The sequence below is a fragment of the Protopterus annectens genome, chromosome 4.part0, assembly GCF_019279795.1.
Source record: "Protopterus annectens isolate FY-2018-M chromosome 4.part0, PAN1.0, whole genome shotgun sequence".
NCBI classification, from domain to species: domain Eukaryota; kingdom Metazoa; phylum Chordata; order Ceratodontiformes; family Protopteridae; genus Protopterus; species Protopterus annectens.
In genome coordinates, this window is record NC_056733.1 from 1,973,068,593 (window position 1) to 1,973,084,175 (window position 15,583).

Genomic DNA, 15,583 nt, shown 5'->3' on the forward strand with positions numbered 1-15,583 from the left:
CCGCACAGAAGGCACTCCAGGCGAGAATCAAACCAGAGAACCTCTTTCTGTGAGGCAACAACACTAACTGCTTCATCACCATGGCCATCTTAATCACAGATGCATGCTGCATATGCACGAGCAGAGTTCAGCTGCCAGCAACATTGATGTTATATTTAAATGATAGTGTTTTGCACACGACAATGCAATTCACAAACAATTAATTGTATGCCTTGCCATTTTCATTGATGCATGCCATCATAAGACTAATACCTGGTCATTAGAACTCTGGATAACTCATGTGGGTAGTGGAATTCTTGCAGGAAGGCACGTGCAGTGAAGCCTGTTATAACTACTGTTTAATATTGCCTTAGTACCTAGGTATACCGAGGTGAATATAAAACTAAGAGCATGCTGAGCAAAATAATGAGTTATAATATTTAGTGCTGCTAGACCAGTTTTCGTCTGTGGACACAGAAGCCCAGAGCTCCCAACTCTCCTTGATTTTGCAATACATCATTGATTTTTCCTTGTAATTTTTTTTTTTATTTTCTGGTAAATCACTGAGGATTACAATTAGTGAATAATGACAGACATTAAGGTTTCATATTTCTTATTATTCAGAAAATGCATATTGATATAATACATTTTGTTCTATAAAGTAAGTGAATTAGAATGATATTTAAAGAATTGCCTGTAATTTTTGGGCTTTTATCCCTCATTATTTTTGGATTTGTCTTTGATTCTTGAGCAAAGAAGCCATAGATGAAAACTTGCTCATGTACAAGTTTGAATGTGTAGTGTAGTGTCTCAACTCTATGGAGATTCTAGTTCAATAAACACTGCAATTAAACCTGCTTTAAAACAATATAAAACAATGTGCAGGTTTCTCTCTTAGTAGTCATAGAAAATATCACTGTATATCCCTGCAACAGCAAACTGACTGCCCATGAAAATATATTTTTGTAACAAGATGTTTAAAATTTGGGTGTTTGTTCAAAAGAAACACCAACTATCTGAACCAGATTTATATGTACCCCTAAAATATTCTTCACTACTACCGTTACCTCATACACACACACACACGCGTGTAAATAAATATATATTATTATGAATATGGATCCCTGATGGTTGGTTAAAGAACTGCATTGTTGAATGCATTTTATTTTAATTAAAATGATCAAATAAAGTACATGTTGAATATTGTGAGTGGGAGTGCAGTATTTGTGTGAGACGAATACTAAAGAGAAGGGAGTTATCGCTTTTTCCCAGTATTGTACAATCTCAGAGCTGGCATATTTACACTAGTGGAGGTAAGTGAGATCAGTGCCAGATTATAATAGGGGTTACTTAGATGGCTGCCTGGAACCACATCTCTAGAAATGACCCATAGCCAGCCACTCAATATCTACGATAAAGTAATAAAAAAAAAAATCACTAATAAAAATCTATTTTTATTTAGTCTTAATTAAAAAAATAAGACTAAATGACATACTGTATATGCATTCACATCCGCATACTTGCAGTGCCTACGATATGCATATGTACAGCATACTCCAGCATCATTGATCATTAGGGGCACATTATTTATTTGTTTGCTTGTTTCTTTATATATCTTAAGAATAGAATGTTTAAAATAAATACATAAACAGACATCCCATGGTGATCCTACCTGAAACAGTTGCAGCTTTCTGCTCTTTGCCATCCTATAAATCATAAGGATAGCAAGTAGCTGAAAAAACGGAATATTAAATGGTAAGAAACCTTTGGCTATAGTGAATGATGTTTATGGACCTTTTAAAAGCCCAGTAGCAAGCAGCATGAGGTTTTGTTTCTGAATGAAAGGATACTGTTTGATTTCTAAACCCACGTGCCTGCCTTGGAGTGAGGTCAACACTCTGCCATCCAGTTCGGTTTACTCATTTTTATTTTTTCTGTTGCACTCATAATTTGCTTAACTACTCTATATTAAACGCATTACTGCTTCTCTTTAGCAAGGCTAGGATGCAATCTGCCGCGCACACTAGTGTGTGTGTATGTTTGGGGTGTTAACATCTTATAAAGTACTTTGAACACCTGTTTCCAAGGTGGAAAACATTAGTTATCAAATTGCTATAGTTGTTGAACTAATACCTGTCAACTTAAGCCAAAAGTAATCGGGGAGGAAAAAGCCCCAGAATCAGTGATAATTTTTAAATACTATTCAAATTCACTTTTAAAAAGTTAATAGAACAACAGGTTTTGTATCAACATGCACTTTTTTGAACAATAATTATGAAATTTTAACATATAGCATTATGCTAACTGACTGACTATAATCCTCAGTAATTTGCCAGAAAATCAAACATTTTAGGAAGGTTGGGACAAAAATATGAAACAAAAATCAGGGATATTCTGCAAAACCAGGGAAGTTGACAGGTATGACTTTATACCAGCATCAGAAGTGGTCTGATAAAGTCTGCTTTACAAATTACAGTGTGTGTGAAACTGCCAGTATTGGGGCCTGTTGTGAGATGAAGTTGTCAGGGGATTTGTGTGCTTTTCAGTTGCTGCTGTGGCAACTTTACCATTACCTTCCTTGGCTGATTTTTAATTGCTGGATGCAGCTGATTCGTGGCTGTCTTGTTCTTATGGGCCCAGGTGTTGTACTTGTTGTGGCTATAGGGTCGTCAGAACATTTCTGGAAAAAGGCAGCTATGCAGTTGGAAAAGGGAGAGTGGATCAAAGAGCGGTACTGTTATATAAACTGTAATGCTGAAAATTTCAGAAACCTATTTTCTCTAAATGCTCACAATGATTTTTGTTTTTGAAACTGTGCAATCTAGGCACTTAGTGTTAGCTGTACTTTTGTTCAGGAGACTTGACGTTTTGCACAATGGTAAGAAATACCTATCTGGGTATATATTTATCAGTATAGTTACAGAAACATGAAAATTATACCTATCTACTACCTGCATAATTAATGGTATAAATAGCTTAAACACTTCTCTGGCTGACAATTTGCACCACCACATCTAAATTCTAAAATTTCACCTAATGTTATTCTACAGTTATGTCAGTTGGTTTTGAAAACATGAATGCATGTATGTCAACATTGAATATTTCTAGCACAGTACTTCTTACGTGGACTGTGACTATGTATTTTTCTGTTTCCTGCCATGACATTGTATAGTATCCCTTTTAATAACATGCAGCTCAGTCAGTTTATGAAAATATAAATGTAACTATGAAAACAAGAACAAGTAACTAATTGTAGTTAATCTCTCTCTCCACTGCATTGCATGCTAGATTATCAGTCATTTTATTTCTTAGACCTTGCTGTTTTTAAAAGTGACATGATGGAATAAGAGCTATGGGTGTTCAATGAAAATGTTTAAAATAAGTTGTTTTGTGTGTGAAAGAGTTAACATTTCACCAGTTTTAATATTCCAGTGGCTGGCTTTGTTTAACCGCTGTAATTTCCTTTTTACTATTTTTAGAAATGTGGAGTTATGATTTGGTAATCTAATGGAGCTGCTTCTATTCTGTTTATATTTGTTACTGAGGCTGGCATGCTATATTTTTGTGAAAAGTATCTCTCTCAGTTATATTACTGTGCTGTTCTTGCTAGGTTTGTCAATCAGATGCACATTCCTCCATGTAATGGTATGTTTGTATCCTTTTTTATGCTCGTGAAAGACTCTGCCTTTTTCACTCTGCCTTTTTTTTTTTGTTCTGCCTTACTATACAAATGCAGATAGAGGACACTGAAAACATGATTTAGTTGAAAGTTAGCATGACTGACTCTAAACTATAGGAATAACATGTATAGTTTAGTTTTAAAATGCATTTGGAAACATTACAGTGTTTTTTGTTTGGTTCCCATTGCATGTCTGAGGATCTATGATCTTCAGAACATCAGGAATTTAAGTGCATTTCCAAATAGTTATATGCTAACATGGAAATTACAAGTGCATACGTGATGGAGTGGAGGGTGACCCCCCCCCCCATTGGAAGTGCATGGGGCACTGAGTACTGCAAAAAATATTTTTTGTCCAACAATAAGTTTTATACTTCACTCCTTACCTGAGACTTCAGTGGTCAGCTAAGTTCAGAGAAGAGAGTAGTACTTTACTGTGACCGGCCAGCAACTGTGTGTTTGTGGGAAATAGAGCCACAACTCAGTCACTTTTATTTTATTTTGCATTTAACTATAGTTGGACATCTGACATGTATACACAGACAAGAGAGTAGCTATAACTGCTGTCCTGGATATGGGGGGGTTCTTGGGCTTAATTTAAAATGACTGACTGTTGCTGTTTGTTCAAATACACTGGGCTGAATTTGCAGGACTAATTTGATTTTGAATGAAGCAAGTTGGAAAGTAACACTTTACTGTGGAGTTATTGTTTGCATGAGACAAAGTTACAGTACATTGTGTGGCTATTATTTTTTTTTTATCATAATCAGATGTCTGAGGTATAGACAGTCCAGAAAGTGGCTATAACGTCTGGGTGGGGAGGTGGGCTACCTCATGTTGTTTGCTCAGTTTAAACAATCAGGCTTTACAAAACTATTGTGCATTTGTGTGAAATATGTTGGAATGTTTACAGACACACACACACACACACACACACACACACACACACACACACACACACACACTCACTCGCGCTCTCTCTCTCTCTCTCTCTCTGGCTACTGTTTATGTGAATGTTTGAAATTCTCCTTCATTTCACAGAATGTCATTGACTTTTCACCTCATATTTCTGGTCTGTACCTATAAAATTTGTGGTTTTATGTTACATAATTCAGGACTGCAGTCAACAAGTATTGATTTACATTTGAGTTTCAGTCTACAAATCTTTCAGAAAATGCTTGTTAATGCAAAAACATATTCCAGCAACTTTCTAGGTATTTAAGAATGTGGTTTAATATTTTTTTCATGAATTTTCAGCTTTGTCAATGATACATGCACTAAGGCATTAAGAAATTATTTTATCACAACCTGATGAGGTATACATAGTAAAGTGGCTATAACTGTTGGATGAAGGTAGGGTTTGTCTGTGGATGTAAGTAACTTACCCTCTTGTTTGCTCAGATTAAACAAGCTGACTTTGCAGGTCTAATGCTCACTTCTGTGCAATAAGTTGGAATATGTGCAGCTACTGTGTGTGTGAATTACAGAAGAAATTACAGAGCTCTCAGCTGTCCCTGACTTTGCCTTATATTTTTGCTGTGTTCTTCATAAAATATGTATTTTTTCTGACAAATTATTGAGGATTGCAGATACTAAATAATGACAGGTACTTAAGTTTTGGGCTTCATATTCTTCAAAAATGCATGTAAAACTCTTATTATAGCAACTTTCTAAGTATATAAGAGTAATATTTAAAATCTGTTCTCAATTTTCGGCCTTTCCCCTCATTATTTTGGCTCTACCCTGTTTCGTGCATCATAACTGTATAACATGTACCCTGAACAGTGGATACTGGGTAGGGGCTGCCTGTGAATAGTTTCATTATTATTATTTCATGAGTTTATGCAGTCTGGCTTTGCAAGACTAGTATGGTTTTGCATACAGATTGTTGGAGCACTTGGGTTATGGTGTGTTTGTATGAAACAAACTTGATAATATTATATCCATAATTATTATTTATTTATGTTTATCACAATTGGATACTTGGCATATATATTTAACAATGGGGCTATAGGTGCTGGAAATGGTGGGGGGGAGACTGGCATGGTCAGATAAGCAACCATCTATCCGTCTTTGCGGAACTAGTATGCATTTGTGTAAAGCAAGATGGAATACATTACTGTGGCCATTTTTATATCTTTTTTAACACCTTTATTGAATTATCACTTAAGACATAGGCAAACATATATTCATATATGTAAAACATTATACATCACATACTTTTGTATAACTATCATAAATCCATTATTACATAAATTGCTCAATTTCTGACTTCCCTTAAATCTCACTCCTCCTCCAAAACATTATTCCACATGTATCATTCCTGCAATTTCCATGTTTTCTATGTAATTTGCCCCTACCCTTTTCTAAAGATGCCATGTCTAGATCTTTTATCTCTGTTACAATATTCAGTATTTCAAATACAGTTAGTTTGGACTTTGATTTAATTTTGCTAGTAATTCCTTTTTTGGCAGCCTCCAGAATTAAACTTAGCAAGACCTTACTATGTGTAGACAATTCACATCCTGTATCCCAACCCAAAAAATAATTTCCTTAGTTACACCCATTTGCTCACCAAATATTTATGGCAGAGTATTCTGTAGAGGAATTTTTGAAGTCTTCCAACTCATTACACTCCCAAAACATATGTTCCCAGTTACTTCTTTCTTCCTCATCACACTAGAGACTGCCTAGGAACTTAAAATGCCTATGCAAACAATTCCAAGCAAAAATTGTGAATCTTCTAGACTTTGTTGCATACTTGGGAGCCATACATATGTCCTCCCACCCTCTCACTGTTTCTATGTGAAGTGCTTATCCAATCTCTCTTCTCAATTTTTTCTGACCTTCTCTGATTGATTCCTACATTTACTGTGCAACATTTTATATGCCCTACTCATTTTTAACAATAGCTTCTGTTTTTGCTTCAGCTAAAAATTCTACCAATGAAGGTCTTTTACTTAAGATTCCCCTATCCCTTTCCCTTTGCCTACACTCTGATATCAATCCCTGATAGGGATGGCAGTCTATAGCCTGCAGTCCAAATGTATTCTTGGCCACCTGTCATTCTACCATATTATTGGTTTATTTACCAGTAAATTCCAGGCCAATTCATGAGAGGGTACATAGTTTAGAGCTACAACCTTTGTTTTATCTTCATTAATTTTTTTATACTAAAAAGACATGAACCTGTCTCAAAATGCTCCACAACACTGAGATGTCCTTTTGTGGTTTTATAAGGTACAACATAACATCTGCAAATAAAGCCACCTTTTCTTGTTTACAATATCAATTATATCCTTGAGTTTCTGAGTCCCTTGTTTTCTTTGCCAATGGCTCTAAACATAAAGCAAATAAAAAAGAGGAAAGAGGACACCATTGCCTGTTCTTCTATTCAGATACAACATGTCAGAAAGGAACCCTTCCACTTTAATTTTTGCCTCTGATTACTCATACACCCTCCTAATTAACCTTATTATTGTATCAGGGAATGCAAATGCTTCCATTGCCCTACTCATAAAATCCCAGGTTACTCTGTTTAATGATTTCTCTTCATCAAGACCCACCAATACATTTTTTATATCTTCACTGGACATTTGAGGTCTTTATAGTCAAATGGCTGTAAATGATGGGTATAGACACTGGTAGTTTATCATGTCAGCAGTTCAAGTAGTCTTTTATGGTTGAAATGTTTAAAAATAGATAATTGTATTAATGATTGGTAACTTTTTCACTTCCTTCTAGAAAAATGCTAGTCAGCTTTAAAACAATTATACACAAATTTTGCTTTATTAAATATGTAATTTAAAACAATCAGAAATGTGAATCCAAAAGAATGTGTTTTTATTTGCTGTCAATAAAATAAAGTTTGTGTTGGGGGTGGCGGGCCAACTGAAAATCTCCCAGACCCAAGGTGCACTTAATCCTCCACTGGATTCATTGTAGTACGGCGACATTGGGCTACTAGATACAGGAACAACTTCAGTTACAACATGCATTTCAATTTTCATATTTCTGTCAGCAGCACTCTTGTCAGTGTAATAGCATAAAGCTTAGCAATTTGACCTCTCTCCCCTTTGAAACAAATGAACTCACAGCTTGCTGAGTTTTATTTGATGGAAAAAAACGGACATTTCTTATTGCAATTTCAATGAATTAGAAGCAGACAATTCAATTTAAAACAGTGTGAGTAAGTAATAAGTTTTCTCCTAAAGTTACTCCTTTATTAGATTTACTGGGAACAATCTGCAGTACCTATTTTCTTACATTACTAGTCAAGGCTCTTTTAAATCTGTCTACTGTCAAACCTTCTAACATTTTCCACTTTACTGTTGCTAGCCGGCTCAAATCAAATTTGTAAACTATGCTTTAAATCATAAATTTTTTGTGTGCTTATCACTTTATCTGCATTAAAAGCTGCGATAATCTTATCACTTGCAAGTCATGCGGTTATATCAGCACTGACCAAAAGTGCTTTCCTACATTTGTCATAGTCCACATAATCAGTCTCTTTCACACCCATGTATATTTCACTGCCTCTCCTGTCAGTTTGGATGACAGGATTTTTGCCTAGTCTTAGATATCTGCTTAGTTCCAATTTTCTGTGGTGGCTTAGCATTCAAATACCACAAAAAAGAACAGCTGACCATCCTTCCTGATTAGTTTCATTATTAGTGGTGCAGTCCTGGGGTTGGCAGGTATGTTGGCCAACACAACTATTCATTGCTGTATTTACATCAACTTTTAAACAGTCCCCAAATGTGATTCCACATTTTTTCTAATAAGTCTTCCTTCATCTTGGTCATCAATTAACCATGTCAGGAACACAACAGCCAGTGTTGCAGGAAATTAGTAACCAATATACGGTTTACACTTGGCAGCAGAAGTATTGCAAATAATTGAAAACTGGTAAGGCTCTGGGCAAATCATCATGTATTTAGCATTACTGTAAGGTTAAGGAGACTCTGAAAGTATGATGCACAGTAGATAGAAAATCTTTTTTGTTTGGAAATACAAGATTTTTTGTAGCTGGTTTTCTTGCCTCATGTAATATATGTAGCATGTTCTCAGAAAAGAGATGCCTGAAGGGAATCAGCCTATCAGTCTATCATTCAAACCATCAAACTGAGAATCTGTAGGTTTGGATGAATGAGACAATCTTTTTGCTGTGTGAATAGATCCATCGTCTGGGGTAATTTCTGGAGATTGCCCTTAACTATATGAAAAAGAAGGGAAAACCAGTGTTATCCAGGCCATAAGGCAGTCACCAGTTGCATTTGTCCTTTTTATTACACAGAAATACCTATGGCATGGGGGAAAAGGGAGGTAAAGCAGAAAGCAGTTTCCCTTTCCATGAGACAGATAAGGCATGTGTTTACCATACTTCTTTGCATGAGACAGAGAATCAGAAGATTCTAACTTATCTGTTCTGTGTGCAGGCAAAATGATTTGGGGAGCTCCCCACTGATGGACAATCTGCAAAAAGATCTCTCTGTTTACCATCCATTTGTGAGGGTCTGTCTTGGACCTGCTCAGCTAATCTTCCATTGAGTAATTCTCTAATGGTATTTATGTTGCTTGAAGAAAAAGACTGTGTGGAATATCAATATCTTAATCCAACATAACTAGCATGTAGAGACAGGAAGGATTTGCCTCTCTTCACCTCCATTACCCTATTTGTTGATACACCATATGACACTGGTACTCTGTCAGCACTTGTAAAATTCCAGGAGATCAGAGATGGTGAAAGGTCTGTAGAGCAAAAGCCAAGGCTTTTACTTCTTTGATATTTATGTGCTTACACCTGTGTTAACCATACTTCTTAGACTTTCATGCTCATTGACAAAGCTTCCCACATTCAAAGAATTGGTGGAGACATTTCAATGGGGAAAAGTGGTTGAGATTTTCTGATTGATCCACCAAAGGAACTTTTTTATCACAAAACGCAAGAGAGGAATTAGGAAGTTCAGTGAGTGGCAGTGCTGTTCCCAAACTGACTTGAGGTGAAACTGAATCTTACTCATGTGAAGTCTGGCAAAGGAAATCCTCCCTATTGTTGATGCCAAGAACCACATGACTCTCAAAATCTCTTCCTCTCTCTGTCTTACAAATGCCATTTCTAAAATCAAAATCAAAGAAGTCAGAAACTGGATTTCCCCTAGGTAGAAAGACCATCATGGCAGAACTGTCCAGTTGACATTCTGTGAAAACTAGATTCTAAGAAGGCTGTAGGGTGGATTTCTTCAGATTTAAAGTAAAATCTAGACAAAAAGCGGGTCAACATTGAAATGTAGGTACTTGCAAGTTTTTTTTTTCTTTGAGGTAGATATAGAAATATTGACGTCTGTAGAATGGGGACCACTGGGCCTAGACATTTTCTGAATACTCTTTGAGTTGCAGACAGACCTAAGGGCAATGCAGAAAACTGAAACAGAAATGACAAAGCAGATTTTAAAACTTTTCTGTGATCTTGGTATAAAAAAATGTGGCTATAGGCATCCTTTAGATCCAAGGTAAGAGAAAAATCATCAGAAGTAAGTTTTCGCAAGATAGCATTTTGAATTTTGGGATTCTTAGGAAAGTGATTAGTATGGAGTTTAAAATGGGGCTTCAGGCGCCCTCTTTTCTTGGTATGAAGAAATCCTTGGATTAAAATTCCTGACCTTGTTGGAGAGGAGGGCTAATTATATTGTCTCCCAATGGAATAACTGTTGCAAGATTGGAAAAACAGATATTTTTGGTTTTGGGGTACTTAGGGAATTCCAGGTGGAAATGGAAAAATGTCATATGTAAATTTGTATCTATTTTGGATAATGCTAAGAACCTAGATGTCCAATATTATCTTGCTCCAAAGAGAAAGACACTGGTAGAGTTTTCTTAAAAGAATGGAAAGTGAATAGCCTAGGCAGAAGGGAAGGGGATAAGGAGTGTGGTAGTTATAAAATAGAGCTTTTTTCACCAAAGGATTATTTATGTCCTTTGAAGTCTCTTAGATTTTTTCCTGCCATTTTGTCCTGCCACTCTTTCTTAGTAATTTTTTTTCCCTTTTTTGCTATGGCTTTTAGCTTTTATGGAAAATTTACCCCTTTAGGTATACAAAAAGGACATTACCCCTTTAGGTATGCACAAAGGGGGGGGAGAAAACACAAGTGTAGTACACGATATGGGGGGGCCTGTTGCGCATGTTTGCCCCATAGTGAACAATTGTAATGTGCTTAAAGGGACAATCCCAGCATTTCTTTGTTTACATTCTGCAATGTTTACCTTGAGCGGTGTGCAATTCTAAACATGCTCGAGACTTGTCTGAGTAGGGTAGGGGGAGGGTTACCTACAGGACGTTTCAGCCTTTTAATCACAGTGCTTCTTATTTTCTGATCTACTCACAACACCTTTTAGGTTGAGCCATTCATTATTTTAGCTTGTGGCTTGTTAATTTCAAAGAAAGGTGTCTTCTAAATGTTTTTAATGACCTGCCTTCTCTTGACTTCTAGTTTCTGTGGAAAGGATTAGTAAACAGAGTTATTCCGTATTTTTTGAGATGTTAATTAGCTTAGCCAGTGGCTTTTGTTTTCACCAAACAATAGTACTTCGTGGATTTTATTAAAGCATGTGTGATTCAGCTCACAAACATTACTACATGGAGTTCTCTATTCCTTACATTTCATGTTATTTGCTGCCTACTTTGGAATCTACATCAAATGTACTTTATAGTACAGGCATTGCATCTTTCTGAATTACTGGATTTGTTCATTGTCAGTTTCTTTTGCTCTGTCTTTTAACAATCTGTGCAGTTTTTTCTCATTCAAAATGAGAATGAAACCATTTTATTTGTCTGGCAGTGCCATTCTCCACAGATGTATTATATAATTTTTTTCTGTTAGCTTCACTTGACCTATTATTTTTTCATTCTGAGTTCTGCATTTCCAAGTATAGCTGCAGCCTGTTGTTTCATTTGTTTAGTTATTAGTCCTACAGGCTGCAATCCAAATTTCTCTGGCAGAGGTTATACAGCAAAATGACAGCACTGCCACTTTATTTGAGCTGTAACACGTTCCTCCCTTTCATATCACTGCAGTAAAGTAATGAAAGCTAAATGTAATATTTTCTTCAGTACATGCTCTTGACTGACTCCTCTGCTTGCTTTTCAACAGTTTCAAACAGTGAGATTCCCATGAGTGATGCTTTCATACATTGCATTGCATGTCTGCAGTCCATTTCTGATGCTACTATCTGCAGCTTTATTACCATTCTGTTATGCATCACTGCCTTTCATTTTGTTCTGATCAAGATTCACTGTTTCTTGACTACCTTACCAATTATATCATTTAATTTCTGAGTCCCTTATTTTCTTTGCCAGTGGTTCTAAATATAATGGAAATTAGCAAATGGGAGAAAGACACCCCTGCCTGGTTCCTCTGCTCAAGCAGTGATTATCAAAGAGGACCCCCGCCCATTTTAGTTTTCACCTCCAATCCCTCATATAGCCTCCTAATCAACCTTACAGTTTGATCAGGGAATGAAAATGCTTCCATTGCTCTGCTCCTAAAGTCCCAGCCTACTCTGTCCAATGCTTTCTCTGCATCAAGATCAACAGCACTGGAATTTTCTTACATTCTGCTTGCCTCTGGATCATCAGTGTTCTGTTAATGTTGTCAAATGTTTGCCTCCCCGCCACAAAACCACATTGACCCATATCTATCAATGTTTGGCACCACTTTTGCCATTCTCTTAGCCATTACAGACGTAAACACTTTATAATCATGGTTTAGTATTGAAATACTGTCGGCCTGTATGAAGCTGGATCTGATGGATCTTTACCCTCTTTAGGTATTACAGTTACCACTGCTTTCTTCCAGGATGTTGGTACTTCTCCTCCTCTTAAAATACTGTTAAACAGAACCTTACAGATCTTTATCAGCTTTTCCCTTCTAACTTCCAAACTTCCACAGGAATACCATCCATTCCTGGGGACTTTGCTGTAGATTGGTTATACATCACCATTGTTAGCTTATCTCTTCCTATCCTAACTGCTCACTTAGTACTTACCTATGAATTGGAGAAGCCTGGATAATGAATTCAGTGTGAGACTAGGATAAAAATGTCCCCCAGTACCTTAACGACCATGACATACAGTTTACCTGAAGCTATTTATTTTCATTTGGTAAAGTTTTCTTTTTGTCTAAGGCTCTCCCAAATCATGTTGCATGTGAATACAAAAAGTATGGTGCAAGCCAACAGTGATGCTTCATGTACTGTGGTCAGACATACCACACTGCCAAAAATCACTCATTATTTCCTCACATCCACTTAGCCTCAATGCAGAGCCATAGTAGATTTGGAGCTTATCCTGAACAGAGTTCCACCAATGAAGTGCCAGGCACATGGACACACAATACAGTAAGAACAAGTGAAGAAGTGTAATTTAATTGCACATTATGTCATTGAATGTGGGAGGAAATGCAGCATCAAAATTCACAAGCAGATGTTACAGAGTCAGCTAAAGTGCCACCACTCAGAACTGAACTGGTGACATAAGTAATGCAAGGCAGTAATATTGAGTGCTTCATGACTGTGCTATTTTGGATACAAATTAGCATGTAGCTAATACGAAGATTCTGGTCCGCCGGAATAAGCTAAGTAAAATACAGCTTTCATTCATAATCCCATGACACAGGTATAGCATACTCAATAAGTGATCTAAAGCAGACTTTAGCACTTCATTGATGCCTAATGAAAAAGTTTCCTCCAGTGATCCATTTAGCAGTTTGTCCTTGCCTGCACAAGCACTTCTCTGACACCAGATGAAACATTTCCCTCTGTGATGCCTGTGCACTGGCCCAGCAATCAAGGAGTCTCAATTCTCACCACTAACACCAGTGAGTGGCATCCATATAGAGAATTTTTTTTATTTTTTATTTTATTTTACATTTGTTGACCGGGATAGTCTGACTGGATGCATGTCCATTTTCAGCGGAGGCCCGGGGAGAAAAGCTCCAAGAGTAAGCAGATACAGCATTACATAATACCAGCATTACATATTACAAACAGGCTATTTACAGTGATTACATAAGTAAGCAAGTTAAACAAGTTCCACAGGTTAGAGTTAATCCTGAGCGTAAATCAGGATTAAATTAAATTACACAGTAAACTGGTTAACAGATTTTTACACATTCTAGAGAGAGTTAGCCAGGCTTGATACACTGACATAGCCAGTTAAGTGCCAAATGTTGTTTGAGTCTAGTTTTAAATTGACCTAAGGTAGAAAGCAAGGTAATATCAGCTGGAAGAGAGTTCCAGGGTTTACTTACAGAGTTTGCAAAGAGAGAGTCACCGGCCGTGTTATTAATTTTGCTAGCCTGAATTAGTAGTTTGTTAGAGGATCGAAGCGGTCCAGGATTGTTATAGGGGGTGATAATATTTTTAAGTGCATGAGTATTGTCCGGATTATAGAGGATTTTATAGGCCATAATCAGTTGGTTATACTGGATTAGGCTGGGTAGTTCAAGCCACCCAAGCTGATTTGGATTGATGCAATGATGTCTCCTAAAAGGCAGCCCAGTGGCAAACCTGGCAATGTGGTTGTAGCAAATTGAGAGTTTGTTAAGGACAGTCTTGTTTAAATTTGAGAGTAAAGGGAATGCATACAGAAGGGTTGAAGGAAGGTGAGAGCGAGCTATGACAATTTTAGCTGGAGGGGTTAGGAAGGCTTTTATTCTGTAAAGTGACCCTAGTTTTTTATTGATGATTTTGATAGTTTGGTTAACATGCAGGTAGAATTTTAGATTATTATCTATGATGACACCTAATAGTTTTGTAGAGGGGTCAGGGGAGATTATTGTACCATCATTGGAATTTATGGTAAAGGTGAAAGCGGTATACCTACGTGTTGGTGAAAATAACAGCATGTTAGTTTTTTTGGGATTTAGGATCAAACGACATTCAAAAAGCCAGTTTTTTATTGTATTAAAGGTGGTCTGGGTAGCTGACCATAACTCTACTGGAGATGTGGCCAAGCAAATCAGAGTAGAGTCATCAGCATACTGGATACAGCTGACTTTTGTGATGACAGTATAAAGGTCATTAATGAAGATGGAGAACAGCAAGGGCCCTAGTATAGATCCTTGTGGTACTCCAAGGGTGTTAGGTAGAAGTTTAGAGAGTTTGTTCTGCCTGAGGACAGCCTGCTGTTGACCATTCAAGAAGGATTGAAACCATTGAAGGGCTCTAGTATCTAGACAGAATGTTTGCAGGGTGTGGATTAAAAGTTGGTGATCAACCATATCGAATGCCTTGGACTGTAGCTGACCAAGTTCGCAGATGACTGCAAACTGGGCGCCATAATTGACTCTCCAGCTGACACAAGCATCCTCCAAAAGGACCTCATAGAAACAGACAACTGGTGCCAGAGCCATGGCCTCAAGCTAAATGCCAAAAAGTGTATAGTCATCCCCTTTGGCAAAAACAAAGTGCCCACAAATTACCACATAGGTGGTAATCCATTAAGTACAGAAGAAGTAATTAGGGACCTGGGGACCCAAGTTGATAGCAATCTCTCATTTGACAACCACATGGCCAAAGTGGTTAGAAAAACATTTTATATAGCCCACCTAATCATGAAGGGATTCACATCTAGATCAGGGAGGTCATTGTGCCTCTTTACTCATCCCTCATCAGGCCCATAATTGAGTACAATGCCCCTTTGGGATGTACCTTACCAGGCACCTGCAGCAACTGGAAAGACCCCAAAAGTACCTCACCAAGAGGATCAAAGGGCTCAAACAGATGCCATATGCTGCCCGGTTAAAGAAACTCCAGCTCTACTCAGTGGCATACCGCCTGTTCAGAGGCGATCTGTGCCTGACGATAAAGCCATGTCCAACCCGAATTAATGGACATGCTGCACCTCAGAAAATCCAAATCCCATCG